Source organism: Anomaloglossus baeobatrachus, chromosome 2, assembly GCF_048569485.1.
Source record: "Anomaloglossus baeobatrachus isolate aAnoBae1 chromosome 2, aAnoBae1.hap1, whole genome shotgun sequence".
Taxonomy (NCBI): domain Eukaryota; kingdom Metazoa; phylum Chordata; class Amphibia; order Anura; family Aromobatidae; genus Anomaloglossus; species Anomaloglossus baeobatrachus.
The window spans coordinates 631,797,451-631,814,221 of NC_134354.1; the positions used below are offsets into that span (position 1 = coordinate 631,797,451).

Genomic DNA, 16,771 nt, shown 5'->3' on the forward strand with positions numbered 1-16,771 from the left:
CCATGGGGCTAGAGACCCTATCATTTACATAGGGAATATGAAAGTAATAAAACGTATTTTATTACTTTCATATTACACAATATAACAACACAGGGATGGGTAGGAAGGGATTAGCAGCTCACACAGGCTGCTGCTTGTAGATCAGAACGCTTTTTTGACTTGACAGGTTCCCTTTAATTCCCTCCCTATTCCTTGATATTTCCTGGAATTTGTTTCATACTTCTCATGTGCTATGGGTTCTTTGTAGGACACTGGCTAATGGGAGATGGGAGGGTCCTTTTAACCTCTCTTGTATTTCCTGTCTTTATTAGGATGTGGAAAGGCAACCTCCTATGCTGTCGTGGAAGGTTCCTAAAAAACAAATTAACGGTGAGAATAATACTTATTTTTAGAGTAGGTGGTTGAGGTAGAGCTTTGAGGCATTTACAAAAATAAATTGATCACCACTGGGCGTTGAATCAATGATTGGAACATGTTGTAGTAACAAAAGTCCCGAAAACACCGGTCCATCAGATGAGCTTTAGAGGATGCACAAAGAAACAAAATACATTTTCAGCCTGTTGACTAGAGAGAAGTCAATAAAATTTTCTGCCGCTTGAGAATCAATGAATGCTTGTCCCATGAACACGGAAAAACTGATGGAAACAGATGTATGTACAAACAGTTTGTCTTTAGTGGAAGATAGAGTTAACTCCAAGGCAATTCTTTTCCTTACCGTGAGTCTAAAGTTTCTCTGTTTTGCCTTTATTTTGGGGTAATTTATGGAATAATTATCTTATTCACTACAATATAAACAAAGTCCTTCAGTAAGATGATGCGATCTTTTGTCTGATAATCTTTCACTTAATTTGTTTGTGTTCCGAAATAGCCACTCTGGGACGTGAGTTTGAAGACGTCCTGAAATATGGGACATGAGAATCTAAAGCTTTTTCTCTTGACTGTTCTTTAAAATGCAAGTCCACTTGATAGCAAGGGAAATTAAATCATCAAAGAAGCAAGCAAAATCTCTATCAGCAAGTTTGTCTTTTATCCAAATTGATAGATCAATGTACAAGATAGCCAGGAGAGTGTTATTGTTCCAGGCTAATTCATCAGAAAGGATACAGAACTGAATTGCATCATGTCTCACAGAGTTGGGGGTACTTTGCACACTACGACATCGCAAGCCGATGGCAGCGATGCCGAGCGCGATAGTCCCCACCCCCGTCGCAGCAGCGATATCTTGTGATAGCTGCCGTAGCGAACATTATCGCTACGGCAGCTTCACATGCACATACCTGCCCTGCGACGTCGCTCTGGCCGGCGAACCTCCTCCTCCCTATGGGGGTGGGTCGTGCGGCGTCACAGCGACGTCACACGGCAGGCGGCCAATAGAAGCGGAGGGGCAGAGATGAGCGGGACGTAAACATCCCGCTCACCTCCATTTTTCCGCATAGCCGGCGTGAGCCGCGGTGACTCAGGTACGCTGATGTTCCTCGCTCCTGCGGCTTCTCACACAGCGATGTGTGCTGCCGCAGGGGAACGAGGAACAACATCGTACCGCCGCTGCAGCGAAATTATGAAAATGTCGGACACTACACTGATGATACGATTATGACGCTTTTGCGCTCGTTAATCGTATCAAAAAGGATTCACATACTCCGATGTCGACAGCGACGCCGGATGTGCGTCACTTTGGATTTGACCCCACCGACATCGCAGCTGCGATGTCGTAGTGTGCAAAGTACCCCTTAGTGTCTTGTCTAAGCCACAATATGGAATCTGTGGCTGACATGAACATGACCTGGTCCATCAAACACTGTATGTAAGGCACACAAGGAGGAGGGTAGAGAATGCATTGTAGGACTGTCCCTCTCCCATAATGTATGCCACTTTTGATTAATCAAAAACAAATTTCTTGGAACAAAGCTCTAAATGTAAGGTTTATTTGTTTACAAAACCCTGGCAGGGTTTGGGATCTCTATGAAAGCGAGCAGGAGTAGGTAAATATGGAGATATTTAACAAGCAGAATGTCCTAAATAAGAATAGGCTTTGGAAGGTGTTGAGGAGCTGATGTTGAAACTGCAGTGATCTGAGGCATTGTGTCTATATGGCCTCATTGCTCTTGCACAGCTTGGTAAGCTCCTGTTGGCTCACAGCAAGTTGCAAAACTAGTCCAGAAAAATCCTCCTCGTCCAGAAAAATCCTCCTCGTCCAATTGTAATGGTGGTGTTGTCACTGCACCTCTTGGAATTCATGTTCTGAAAATTCTGTTTGGCTCACCAACTGAGCTGGATTCATGAAGCCACAGATCAGGGTGGACATGCCATACCAGATTTTTAGCATAGCTGGCTGAAAAGCATGTGAGAAAGGAAGTACTTGGACAACAGGCTAGGCTGGACGGTAAACAAACAAGGGTGGCATAACACACTAAAAACAGAGCCAGGAATGGAAATGAAGAGGAAAATGCTGGTCTGAACACAGATCTAGGTAGCAGAAAAATGAGTAAATTGATTAATGTGAACAGTCTCTAATAACGTCTGCAAGTGGCGGGTTAGCCAGCAGGTCTGAGGGTTTATAAAGGTCACAGGAGTTTGCAAAGATGAATGCAGCGTAGTGAATAGTCTCTAAATATCAGTTTATAATGCTTACTGCAAATGATAGTGTAACCGACAGTTCATGAGAAGTAAGTGCTAAATGGAGAAATCACTGGATTTTGATGATATACAGTGGCATGCAAAAGTTTGAGCACCCCTGGTCACGTTTACTGATATTCTGAACAATTAAGCAAGTTGAAGATTAAATTATCTGTAAAAGCCATAAAGTTAAGGATAACACATATCCTCTGCATTTCAGAAAAATATATATATATATATTTTTTACATTTTTAAATTCACAACAAAAAATAAAGTTGGCCAGTGCAAAATATTGGGTACCCTGCATGGTTAGTACCCTGCAGCACCCCCTTTGGCAAGAATCAAAGCTTGTAAATGTTTTTTGTAGCCAGCCAAGAGTCTTTCAATTCTTGTTTGAGGGATTTTCATGCTTTCTTCCTTGGAAAAGTCTTCTTGTTCTGTAAGATTCCTGGGTCCTCTTGCATGCACTGCTCTTTTGCGGTCTAGCCACAGATTTTCAATGATGTTCAGATCAGAGGACTGTGAGGGCCATTGTAAAACTTTCAGCTTGTACCTCTTGACATAGGCTAATGTGGATTTTGAATTGTGTTTAGGATCCTTATCCATTTGTAGAAGTCATCCTTGGTGTTATGTTTGCTTGATGAATTTGTTAAACTTTAATTGAATCCATTCTTCCCTCTACCCGTGAAATGTTCCCAGTGCCATTGGATAGAACACAACCCAAAGCATGATTAATCCACCCCCCATGCTTAATGGTTGGCGAGATATTCTTGTCATGACATTCTGTCTCCTTTTTTCCCCAAACATTTGGTTTGATCATTGTGGCCAAGGCGTTCTATTTTAACCTCATTAGTTAACACGACTTGTTTCCAAAATACATCAGTCTTGTTTAGATGTTATTTTGCATACTTCTGATGCTACATTTTATGGTTAGGACGCAGGAGAGGTTTTCTTCAGATGACTCTTCCATGAAGGCCATTTTTCTGTAGGTGTCTCTGAACAGTAGAACAATGTACCACAACTCCAGAGTCGGCTAAATCTTCCTGAAGGATTTTTGCAGTGAAGGGAAGGTTCTGATTTGCCACTCTAGCAATCCTACAAGCAGCTCTCACAGAAATTTTGCTTGGTTTCCAGACTTTATCCTGACCTCCACTGTTTCTGTAAGTCCATTTCTGAATTACTTTACGAACTGAGGAAAGGGCAACTTGAAAATGCTTTGCTATTTTCTTCTAGCTTTCTTCTGCTTTGTGGGCCTTCACCATTTTGATTTTCAGAGTGCTAGGCAGCTGCTTTGAAAAACCCATGGCTGTTGCTTTATTTGCACAAGGTTAGAGAAAGCTGGGTTTTTATAAAGCTCTGAAATTTGCATCACCTGCCCTTTCCTAACTATGATAATGAACAAGCCACAAACCTAACAGGCTAATTAAAGTCTGAAATGATAGTCAAAGTTATCTGAGCACACAAATCTCCAAGGGTGTTCAAACTTTTGTATTGGCCCATTTTCATTTTTGTAGTTTTTAAAATGTTAAAGATGAAAATATTTTTTTTTTGTTCTTGCTTAAAATATAAAGGAAATGTGTCATCTTTAACTTTATGCCTTTTAGAGATCATTTCCTTTTCAACTTGATTAACTGTTCACAATAACTGTAATTTTGACCAGTGGTGCTCAAACTTCTGCATAGCACTGTAACAACAGAAGACCCTGGGTGATGACAAACAGCAACAGAACACATTACAGCCACAATTCTCAGACGTGTGAGTGGGTCCAAGTGGCCTTTAAAGGGATAATCTGAAGTCAAGCTAAATTTCATTTTAAATTCTTATCTATTTAGTGCCATAATCTGAACTATTTTTTAGTATACTTGTATTAAACATTCTCTACCATTCCCTAACTACACTATCTAACTGCTACTTTATTTTTTTTTTCCTATTTTCTCTATGCTGATGCTTCCTTTGAGAATCCCAGTACATGCTGGGATACTCAAACAAAGCGTCATCAGAGAAGGGGGTAGAGTCTGCGGTCACTAACACAGCCTCTACCCCTTCCTTGAAATGAAGCATTATCATTAACACTCGTTTCTTTGGCTGTGCTCGTCCCTGCTTGGTCTCTGCTTTGTCCCTCCCTACGAGCTGTGTACCATGTGATCTGCACAGTAGCAGCATATGCTGTGTTGTCTGCTCAGATCAGTAATAACCACCCGGCAAAATTGCCGTGTCAGAATAGCCATCGTGCAGTAGACTAGTGCTGCCCACGCTAGTGATGTCACTGGTCTCCGGCATGCTGGGTATTGTGACACTGCTCTGTTGCCAGCAATGCTGAGCAGATCGCGCAGTGCAGGGACTAGCACAGCTCCTGAAACGAGTGTCACTGATGGTGCTTTGTTTCAGGGAGGGGGAAGGGTCTGTAGCACTCACTGGGGCTTTGATTGAGTATCCCAGCATAAAAAAAAAAATTGAATAGCAGTTTGTATAGTTGGGAAACTATAGGGATTTTTTAATACAAATGTATTAGAGAATAGTTTAGATTACAGCACTAAATAGATAGAGATTAGAATGAAATTTAGTTTGACTTCAAACCACCTCTTTAAAGCGGTTGGAAGATGATACTGAGGAATACCGGCCACTTATAAGACCTGATGTGTAGCGCAAGAAAGTATGGCAGCCATAGGGAAAGGGAGCGGAGCTCGGCCCTGAAGACGAGACAGTTGCGTAACAGTTGCTAATAGTATGTTTCCTGTTACAAGGCATTAAGGAATGCTCCTAGCTGGTCCCCAATAATTATAACTTTTATTTGAATGTTGCAATATATTCTGCAGCACTTTACTAGAGTACATGAGCAGACATTAATAGACTTTACATAGTAAAGAAAGTAATTCAAGCAATGGTAATGCGGGCCCTGCTCACAAAAGCTTACGTTCTACGGAATAAGAAATCCTGGTTAACACAATGTAAAAATGCTGCTTCTACAATGGTCCAGGCAAGTTCACAAAAAGCTCCATGAGCCAGTGACCCTATGTGTATGCACATATATGAAGTATGTATGTCCCTGGTGTGGTACACGGGATAAGGAAATGTGTTTTATATAGGTTTATATAATGGCACATCATCTTTTATGCTTCCGTTATTAGTAGTGATCACAATTCCAAAACTAGAATAATGGATGGCTTTACAACGTTATGTCATGACCTGTTGTAATTTAAATGACAAAATCTCAGAAAAGACAAATCACACGTTTCTTTGCATGTGGTTTATCAAATCAAGCTACAGCTTTATTTGGTTTGGGAATTTGGCAAGTTGTGAATAAACCTAGGAACCAAGGAGAAAATCATTCTGACAGCAGTGTGGAGCCCGAGGGCAGACTGAAGCCTCCTGGGGGACTCACTGAGAGGTTTGAGGTTCGGTTGTAGATAAAATTGTTCTGCGCTGCCACCTATGTCCTCTAGGAGGTGCAACAGACCCACAAATAAAGTAAACAGTCACAGGGATCTGGAAAAAATATTAAGCATTCACTAAGCAATACTAATACATGGTAAACACATTGCATTACATATTTTGCACTGATCTGGAATTATAGCCTATATTTATACTTCAGAGCAGCATTCACAATTCTTTTCATTGTCTTTGGAAACAGATGGCAAGCTTGTCTTTAGGCTTGTTATTAACATTCATTGTAGTGTGACAATTAGTTTTACAAATTACTGTACAGAGCTTGGTGGAGTGATGATTGCCATATTACAAATCATCATCTCAATCTCTTTGAAGATAATGAAGTAACCAGCATTTTTATATGATTTAAAGGGAATCTGTCAGAGGGACTCTACCTTCAAATGGTTTATATGGTCATATTGTTCCCTGAATGTTAAGGTACCGTCACACATAACGAGATCGCTAGCGAGATCGCAGCTGAGTCACGGTTTCCGTGACGCAGTAGCGATCTCGTTATGTGTGACACCTACCAGCGATCAGGCCCCTGCTGTGAGATCTCTAGTCGTTGCAGAATGGTCTAGGCTATTTTCTTCAAAGGCGATGTCCTGCTGGGCAGGACACATCACCACTGTGTTTGACACTGTGTGACAGGGTCACAGTGACTGCTGAGATCGTTATACAGGTCGCTACTGCGACCTGTATTGTTCCGGCATCGCTGGTAAGATCTGACTGTGTGACATCTCACCTGCGACCTCCCAGCGACTTACCTGCGATCCCTATCAGGTGGCATCGTTTTCGGGATCGCTGGTAAGTCGTTGTGTGTGACTGGGCCTTAAGTCACAATTTTATTGAACCAATCTGTTAGTCCCCAACTGAAGACAATCATGATAAAATGTGTTTCCCCTGTGTCGCTTCAATTACCAAGAAGGACTCCGAACGGATTAAGTTGAAAATGGTTTATTTGTCTACGTGTTACAAGGCAATCTAGCCCCTTTGTCAGGATAAAACTATAGTATCTAGATCTAGCAGCTATTTAGTATGGTTTTGTCCTGAGGAAGGGGCTAGCTTGCCTTGTAACACATAGACGAATAAACCTTTTTCAACTTAATACATTTGGAATCCTTCTTGTCCATTGAGGCATCGCAGAGGAACTGCTTTACATCCTGATCGTCTCCCATCTCTGTGTGTATCACCCGCAGATCTACAACAGCCTGTTACACACATCCGTAGTTGTGTCACACACAACTATCGCAGGAGAGGAGATAATCTCATCCCTACCACTCTTGTAGCCAGTTAAGACCCTATTGCGCTTGTTTTCTGCCTTAAGGGGGCTTTACACGTAACGACATCGCTAACGAGATGTCGTTGGGGTCACGGAATTCGTGACGCACATCCGGCCTAGTTAGCGACGTCGTTGCATGTGAAACGTACGAACGACCGCTAACGAACAAAAATACTCACCTAATCATTGATCATTGACACGTCGTTCAAATCCCAAATATCGTTGCTGGTGCAGGACGCAGGTTGTTCATCGTTCCTGAGGCAGCACACATCGCTACGTGTGACACTCCAAGAACGACGAACAACACCGTACCTGCATCCTCCGGCAACGAGGTGGGCGTGTCTTTCCGCCTCTCCGCTTCTGTTGGCCGCCTGCCGTCTGATGTCGCTGTGATGCCGCACGAACCGCCCCCTTAAAAAAGAGGCAGTTTGAGGGGCGTGGCTTAGCTGGGGAAGAAGAAGGATGCACATGGAGGAGCTCCTGCATCTCAATTTGTAATCTAGTGACATCCAACGCCGATCCTTAAGAAAAAGTGGCCCCAAAACAAAATCCATCTCCCTACATCTGCTGTGGAGCCCAGGAAAACAACCTTGGAGCGTTCTGGAGACTGAGTGAGTAGTGGCCTGATTACAGTGCTGAAGCCAGGGCCTAAAGTAGCAGCCATACCAACCATACAACTACCAGTCCCCAGAGACTAGGAGGGTGCAGCAGCACTGCGATTTACTGACAGAAGAAGCATTGCTCCAAGCTCCCTCCTGCCCCACTGCCTGCAGGGACTGAGGTAGAAGGCCAGAAGAGAGAGGGCTTGCTAGATATATGGGAGCAGCTGCCATTAGAATCCAGCAGAGAGGCACAGCACCTGCACCACTCCAACCTCCCTCCCCCCTTCATTTCTCTTGGCTGGAGCTAGAGAGAGGGGCTCTGGAGGAGAGGAGACCTGCGCCCAAGGATAAATATCACCTAATTGCTCCTGGATTGGGTTGCTACCTGAGAGAGTGGGGCCCCAAGTTCACCCTGCACCACCATTTGTAAGGCTGTGAGGAGAGGGAGACTGCTGATAGCAGAGCACAGCAGATAGCTACACCATCAATCAGCAGAGGTACCTGGAAAACAGGAACAGAGACACTGGCCTGGGATCCACTCCTGTACTGGGGTTTACAGAGAGGAGGGAAAGGCTCAGGGAGAGGAGACAGAACTGTAAGGGGTTAAGTTCCTAGGACAGCACCAAGACCAGAGCAGCCTGCTTCCCTCCCCCCCCCCCCCCCCCCCTGCTCATCTGGACAATAAAAAACCAGCACAGGGGAAATTTAACTCATCCCAAGCTGCCTGTTGCTGGATCGCAGATGCTGCTCACCCCATGTTAATGCAGCAAACCGTAAGTGGCTGGACATAAAACCCCTCTAGGTTATACATTGATATATAAAAAATACAGCTAGAGCTGACGATTCTAAGCATACAACAAACAGAAGCTCCAGTATAAGGTGCAAGAACAATGTGCAACAGTGGTGAACAGTGACATCTAGTGGTCAGGATAAGAAAAGGGCTGCAGCAGCTGAGATATAGAAAGTTAAAAGGGGAAAGGAAAAAAAAAAAAAAAAAAGAGGACAAGCTTACTCCAAATGCGTTAACCCAACCTACTTTCTCCCAGCAAAGTTCTATTAAGACCAGGTCTAGAAAATGGGGAAAAACTACAAATTACAATTTGACGAGCCAAACAAAACCCTGAAAACTCCAAAGAAGAACCAGGAAGGGGATAAATCTAAAAAACAACACACCCAAGAGATGTCAGCACAAAAATCCAGACAAGCACCAACCACCAACTTCACACTGTCAGACAGTGATGAGGATGAAGAGACACTAAGCGGAAATGCCAATCTCATGGAACATATCAAAGCCCTTCCTACAGCAAACTGCATCAGAAACCTATTTAAGGAATTCACGCAGACCATAAAAGAAGAGATGGCTGAACTTAAAAGTGACATAAAACAGATCTATACAAGAGTCCATACCCTTGAAAACGACTTTGACCAAATTACAACGCACTCAGAGAGAGTGACAGAAATCCTGATCGACAATCAAAAAGAGATCTTCTTGCAAAAACTTCACATAGATGATCTTGAGAACAGGTCCAGAAGGAATAACCTTTGAATTCGAGGATTACCAGAATCAGTAGAAGACAAAGACATTCACACAGCCCTTACACAGATATTTAATACTCTACTTGGCAAAGAAGAAACCATTGACATAGGGTTAGAAAGAGCCCACAGAGTTTACAAACTCAAAACTGCAAACTGGGATAAACCAAGGGATGTTCTATGTTGTTTACAAAGCTTTAAAATAAAGGAACAAATCTACCAAAAAGCGAGATACACCCGCAAGATTGAATATGAAGAGACAGAAATACAAATCTATCAGGACCTTTCAAAGCTCACTTTAGATCTGAGAAGACAATTACAGCCCTTAACAAAAACACTGAGAGAAAAAAATATAATTTACAGATGGATGTTTCCTTTTGGTTTAGCCATCACCTTTGACAACAAAAATCTAATAATCAGAACTCCAGACGATCTTCCCTTTGTCCTCAATAAGTTGGACTTAATGCATATAAAGATACCAGATTGGACCTCCGCTGAAGATTTCCTTCACTTGCCTGCACTACCTAAACGTGACAAATGGACCACAACACCACCACGCAGAGCAAGTAAAGTGAGAAAACTGAATCAGGGGCCAAAGAAGACTCCAAGAAAAAGACAAGGGGAACAAGATGAAAATGGATGATGACTCTCCAATACCTTTATATACCTGACCTCATCATTCAAGTTTAAGAAATACCCTGATGAGAAACGGAAAAGAAAAGATATTCATATAAAAAAAAAAAAAAAAAACTATTTTTTTTTTTCCTCTCTCTCTCTCCCTCCTCTCCCTCTGTTAACCTTCCTCCCAACGTTTTCGTTCGGGGGAGGAGGAGAGAATTGGAGAGAAGTCGTAGTTTTGTCTAAGTTTACCACATGATTGCGTATGTTCCCAATTCAGTTCCTGTTCTAAAGACATTAAATTTGTTGAAATAGAGACATCGGGACTTAGTCCTCTTTCTATCTGCCTGTGATTTGTGCATATCGTTCAATCAAATCACAATTCTACAAAGAACTCTCTTGGACGCTCATGACCTCTATCCTCATCGTTCAAGCAACAGAACCGAAGACCATTGGTTGTAACTATACAAATATGGAATGTTTGCTTTAATTGGTTATTATTTATCATTTATAACTGACTTGTTATCTCACCCTCTTACATTACATTTACTGATAAGACTTAGCTGGGAGATAGTGCCCCCTAGTTCACTTCACTGAAAGTGTCAAGTACATATACTGTCTAAAAGTACTACATCCTAGGTCCACGCCCCCACGGACCGGAAAATCCACTATTGCAGATTACACTGGAAGAGATTGGCTTGGCTTACCCTATCCCTTCCAGCTGCAAATTTTCTTTGTTTTTTCATTTCTCAATTTGAGAAATCCACAACGTCTCAAGGCTATGGCTAAGAGACTCAAATATCTCACACTCTACCCTATACTAAATCTTTTTCACCCTTCCCAGATACCTACCCAAATTTCAAAGATAAATTATCAATTATTTCATGGTAACTATGGCTAATCTTAACTTTATAACGTTCAATGTTAAAGGCATGAACATCCCCCAAAAAAGATCACAAATACTGAGCTATCTTAACAAACACCAAATAGATATCGCTCTTCTCCAGGAGACTCACTTCAAGAAGACGTACACACCAGTAACAAAAAATAAGGTCTACACTAGATGGTTTAATGCCAATTCCCCAATCAAGAAAAATAAAGGGGTCTCGATTATTATCCATAAAAAGATACCCTTTAACCTCAAAGACGTCATTTATGATCCAGACGGCAGGTTCATCTTCTTGAAATGCCAACTATACAACTCCTTATACACAATCATAAACATCTACGCCCCAAATACTAACCAGCTGCCCTTCTTTAAGAAAATATTCAACACTCTGCATCTTTTTTCAGAAGGGAATATAATATTAGGAGGTGACTTCAATATCCCTCTACACCCTCCATCAGACACCTCAGATGGACATTCAACGATCCCAATTAAAACAGTAAATTTCATTAAAAAATCCCTCACAGAATTACTTCTGGTCGACAGCTGGAGGATCTCATACCCCTCAACCAAAGATTACTCTTATTACTCACAAGTCCATAAGAAATACTCCAGAATAGATTATCTATTCATATCCCATCAACTTCTAAGCAATGTTGAAAAAATACATTATGATATAATATTACTTTCTGATCATGCCCCCCTACTTTTAAACATAAAGCTTTCACAAGGCAGAAGATGCCCACTCAATTGGAAACTCAATAACAGTTTAATAAAAAACAAAACTTCTCAAGACTACATAAGAACGTCCATCCAAAACTACTTTAGAGAAAATTGCTTCAATAACATATGTGACCCTAACGTTTGGGAAGCCCACAAAGCAGTTCTACGAGGTACTTTAATAGAACTCGGCACTAGAACCAAAAAAGAAAGAGAAAAAACAACAATTTCCCTTCTAGACCAAATAAAAAAACTTAGAAGGACAACATAAAACAAATCAAAACCCTTCATTACAGAAGGACTTATTCAAGCTAAGATCTGAGCTCAGAGCTCTTTTAAATCAAAAAAGCGAAAAATACCTTAACTATGCAAGGTTTCGATCCTACCTTTACTCCAACAAAAGTGGACGTAATTTAGCAAACATGATTAAAAAACAAATAAATACAACATATATCACAAAAATTAAAAATACGAATGACAAAGTACATCACAAAACAGAAGACATTGCTAATATTTTCTCTTCATACTACTCCAACTTATACAACCTCACAACAGCACAAGAGTCTCAAGAGGGGAAAACAAAACTCATAAAAACTTTCCTAAAAGACCTGAAATTACCTAAACTCACAACCCAACAAGCACAAAATCTAACGATCCCAATATCCTCCCAAGAAGTAGAATCATCCATAAACTCAACTCCGGGAGGGAAAAGTCCAGGCCCGGATGGTTTTTCAATTGAGTACTACAAAATTTTTAAAACAGAACTAGTTCCACATATGACAAACTATTTTAACTATATAAACAAGAATAACCCATTCAATAAAGAAGCCCTAACAGCTCACATAACTCTAATCCCAAAAGAAGGAAAAGATCCATCCCTTTGCGGAAGCTATAGACCAATTTCGCTGATTAACAATGACGTAAAACTGTATGCCAAAATCATAGCAAAAAGAATGCAAAACATAATACCTGATCTTATAAACCTAGAACAAGTGGGATTTACAAAAGAGAGAGAAGCAAAAGATGATGTAATTAAAACACTAAATGCCATTCAATATGCAAAACATAACAATATTGAAACTGCAATCATCACCTCAGACGCAGAAAAAGCTTTCGACCGCGTCAATTGGCTATTTATCGAACAAACTTTAAAAAAATTTGGCTTCCCACCCTTATTCATTGACAAAATCCTGGCACTTTATACCACCCCAACCGCAAAGCTAAAAATAAATAATGAACTCTCCTCTAGTTTTAACATAAAAAATGGAACCAGACAGGGCTGTCCCCTTTCACCACTTCTATTTATTCTAACAATAGAAACCTTTCTCCAGAAAATAAGACAAAATCCCAAGATCTCAGGCCTGAAATGCAACCAAATAGAATACAAATCCGCGGCATTTGCAGATTACATACTTTTCATTTTAACGAACCCTTCAAATTCAATTAAGGCCCTTACCGCAGATTTCAAGTTATATAGTGAAGTCTCCAACTTCAAAATAAATTTTTCAAAATCCCATTTATTAAACATTAACATTCCCCCCAAAATATGGAAAAATGTATCAGAATCATCCCCTTTCAGTATTAGCAATTCCATCACCCACCTAGGCGTAAGAATTAGCAACTCCCTGTCTCAACTATACGATCTGAATCTCAAGCCACTTTTACACAAAATAGAAGCCGACATTTCCGCTTGGAGCAGTTTACCAATCTCGTGGTTTGGGAGAACCAATTTAATCAAGATGATCATTCTGCCAAAAATCTTATATCTTCTACAAGTAATCCCTACAGATATCCCACAACATTTCTTCAGCAAATTGAAAAACATGATCTCAAATTTTATATGGCTTAAAAAGAGCCATAGACTAAAGTACACTATACTGACTGCTCCTAAATCTAAAGGAGGTACAGGACTCCCAGATTTTGAACGCTATTGGCTAGCCACACACATAGCCAGACTCATGGAGATGAGGACAAACCCCCCTAGAAAACTGTGGACTACCTTGGAAATCAGCAACTTAAAAGGAGACCTATCACATTTTCTATGGCCAACCCCTCACAACAGATTCAAACATAAAGACATACTGAACCCTTTTACCAAAGTAACACTTAAGCTTTGGCACAAATTTAATAAAAAACTAGATCTAATTCCGAATATTTGCAGAGCCACCCCCATTTTACATGTAATCCCGCAAAAATTTAGACTCCTAAAAACCAAAATTAGGACATCAAAAAATCTCTGCAACATAACACTGTCAGAGATAATCCATAACCATGAACCATTAACTATACAAGAACTAAAATCCATCTTTAATCCAATAGATTTAAAAGATAAAGACCTAGCCATCATTAGAGACCTAGCTTCATATCACATCCCAGATATTTCCTCTTTAAACCCGTCCCCCCAACAAGAATTTCTACTACATGCTCAAGGGAAGAATAGGCTAATCTCAAAAATATACAAACTACTATATAACACTTCGGAAAAACCTTCTTACATTAATAGATGGGAAATGGAACTAAACACCACCTTCAACCCTAGTGAAATTCAAATGATCTTCAACAACGCCCACAACCTATCAACCGCATCTAGATATCAAGAACTCAACTATAAAATTATCTCCCGGTGGTATAAAACTCCAGACATTCTCTACAAAATTGACAACTCCTTGTCACCACACTGCTGGAGATGTAATCAAATGACTGGCACCCCTTCACACATTTGGTATCATTACCCAAAAATAGCAAAATATTGGGATTCCATTCAAATTCACATAGAAAATGCTCTCAAGACCAAACTCCCTTTCAACCCAAACTTTATTATCCTCAATCTAGATCCACAAAAGGAACACCTAAACAAACTCTCAATAATACCTCATCTCATAAATGCAGCAAAACTTCTAATAGCCAGACACTGGAAAGAAGGTGACGCACCGAGTCTAACCGAGTGGTTCAATGAATCAAATCTTATAAGCGTACATGAAAAAGCCCGATTGCATTACACTAGGAAAAATGCGAAGCTTTTAGAATCTTGGGACAAATGGGACAGATACCAAAAGCTAACTAAAATCTCTTGACAAATTTTCTCATCCAAAGATAACACATTAGCTCAGAAACCGAATAGACAGTTAAGCAAAACAAACACGTTGTTCATACACACCTCTGAAAACAAAGCCTTTTCATACTTTCATATATAGAAATCCTAGTAACCAGACACCTTCTTAGAAATAGGTGGGAATCTCACCTTTTTCCCCTTCCCCTACCCCCTCTACATTCCCAACCCCTTGTCCTCTCTTTACTTTATACCAACCTCACGTCCCCATCTCTCCCTCTTTCCTTTCCTTTTCTCTTTCCTTTCATCTGAAAAATACATGTTTATGCTTATTTGTTGTTGCAATTTCATTTCTGTAATATTAAGAAACATCTTAAATAAAGAATTTACAAAAAAAAAAAAAGAAAAGAGGCAGTTTGCCAGCCACAGCGACGTCGCTAGGCAGGCAAGTATGTGTGACGGGTGCTAGCAATGTCGCGTGTAAAGCAGTCTTTAGTTTCTGTCACTTCCTTACTGAAAAATCACTGATTCCGACTACTTCATTATAATGGATGACTTCGGCAGGGGCACATCTGACTTCCAATTTTTGGAGGCTCAGACAGAACATAGCCAGGAACATGTGGACCAAATGTGATGGTAACAGGCCCTAATATAGTCATTCCTGCAGATCTGTGCCATTTTCATATTCCTGAAGCCACTCACATCTTTGATAGCCAATCTTTGCCCTGTTCATAAGATTGTTGCTGATGGAGGCGCAGTTGACCATATATATTGTTCTGCCTTCACCACATCAGCTATGATAGTTTCTGTGTTTCAAAAGATAGAGAGGAATGACATGTATAGTTATAAGCCCATCCATCAGCAGCCATTTAATGGTTGGGTTCAATGTGTGATGGCATAAAAAGCAGACAATCTCTAGGGCTAGCTTCAGCAATAATGAATTATTGCAGAACTAGAGAAAAGAGTATAATAATAATAATAATAATAATAATAATAAGCAGCTCAGGTTATACTGTATAAAACATGCATTTTTGAACATTACCCATGGGGTGGACAATCCTTTTAGGGCTTAAGGGGAAACTGTTATTAAGATCCGTCCCCAATAGAGTCTCCCTGGCTATATCCCACCTTTCTTTTCTTGCTCAACTTGTGGGAAAATGTGGAACTCTTTTAAAAGAAAGTAGACATCGTTTTAGAATATTGGACAATACCTTTAATTTAAAGGGGTGGTTCACTACTAGGACAAAACTTTCTTATTCCCCATGTTTCCCCACATTAGAATAAAAAGTTATTCTCATCTCCTGTGCCAGCACGGTCCCAGCGGTGTTGGCACTTGTGTTCCCTGAGCTCACGAGAGGTTGTTACGTCTCACAAGCCCTGCGCCCAGTCACCAACGGCTTCACTGTCCTCTCCTTCAGACGTATAAATCAAGAAGGAGGGAATGCTACGGCTGGCCGCTTACTTAATGTTAATTACCTAGATATCTGAAGGTGGGGAGGGAGAAGCTAGTGGTGATTGGGCACAGGGTTCATGTGAGGTTGTTAAATTGCTAGGGGAACGCGAGTGCCAACGCTGCTGGGACCGCACCAGCATGGGAGGCGAGTACAAGCTTTTTTATTTTAATGGAGGAAAACATTGGGAATAAGAAGGGTGGTGCTTTGTAGCGGACAACCCCTTTCAGAACCTAGGATTATCTGCTAAATGAAAAAGTAGTGGAATCTGTAAAGAACTGTTTCTTTGCTAAGGGGCTCCCAGTTGTCAGTAATGATACATGATACTCAGATTTGCTTTTCATCCTTGGGAATAACAATTCTCAATCAGAATATAAACAATTGTCTACTTTGGTTCTAGGTTCTTTAGGGGACGTGATCCTGTGTTATTGCTTTTAGCTTTATAATAGTGGTGGCATGCCTGGGCCGGCATCATAAACCCCTAGCAATTAGTTTTCATGTCACCGGGAAGCTTCAGGTCTCTGATACAGGGGGGCCAATATAAGGTATATTTGGCTAGGGGATGTTGTGTTGAGATTCCCCCTTTAA

General features: G+C 40.8%; 1 protein-coding gene across 6 annotated transcripts in view; it reads left to right on the forward strand.

The window, feature by feature from the left end:
- Positions 1 to 16,771, forward strand: part of LRCH1 (leucine rich repeats and calponin homology domain containing 1) — a 330,560-nt gene that overhangs the window by 279,451 nt on the left and 34,338 nt on the right. The gene's annotated exons all lie outside the window — the stretch shown is intronic.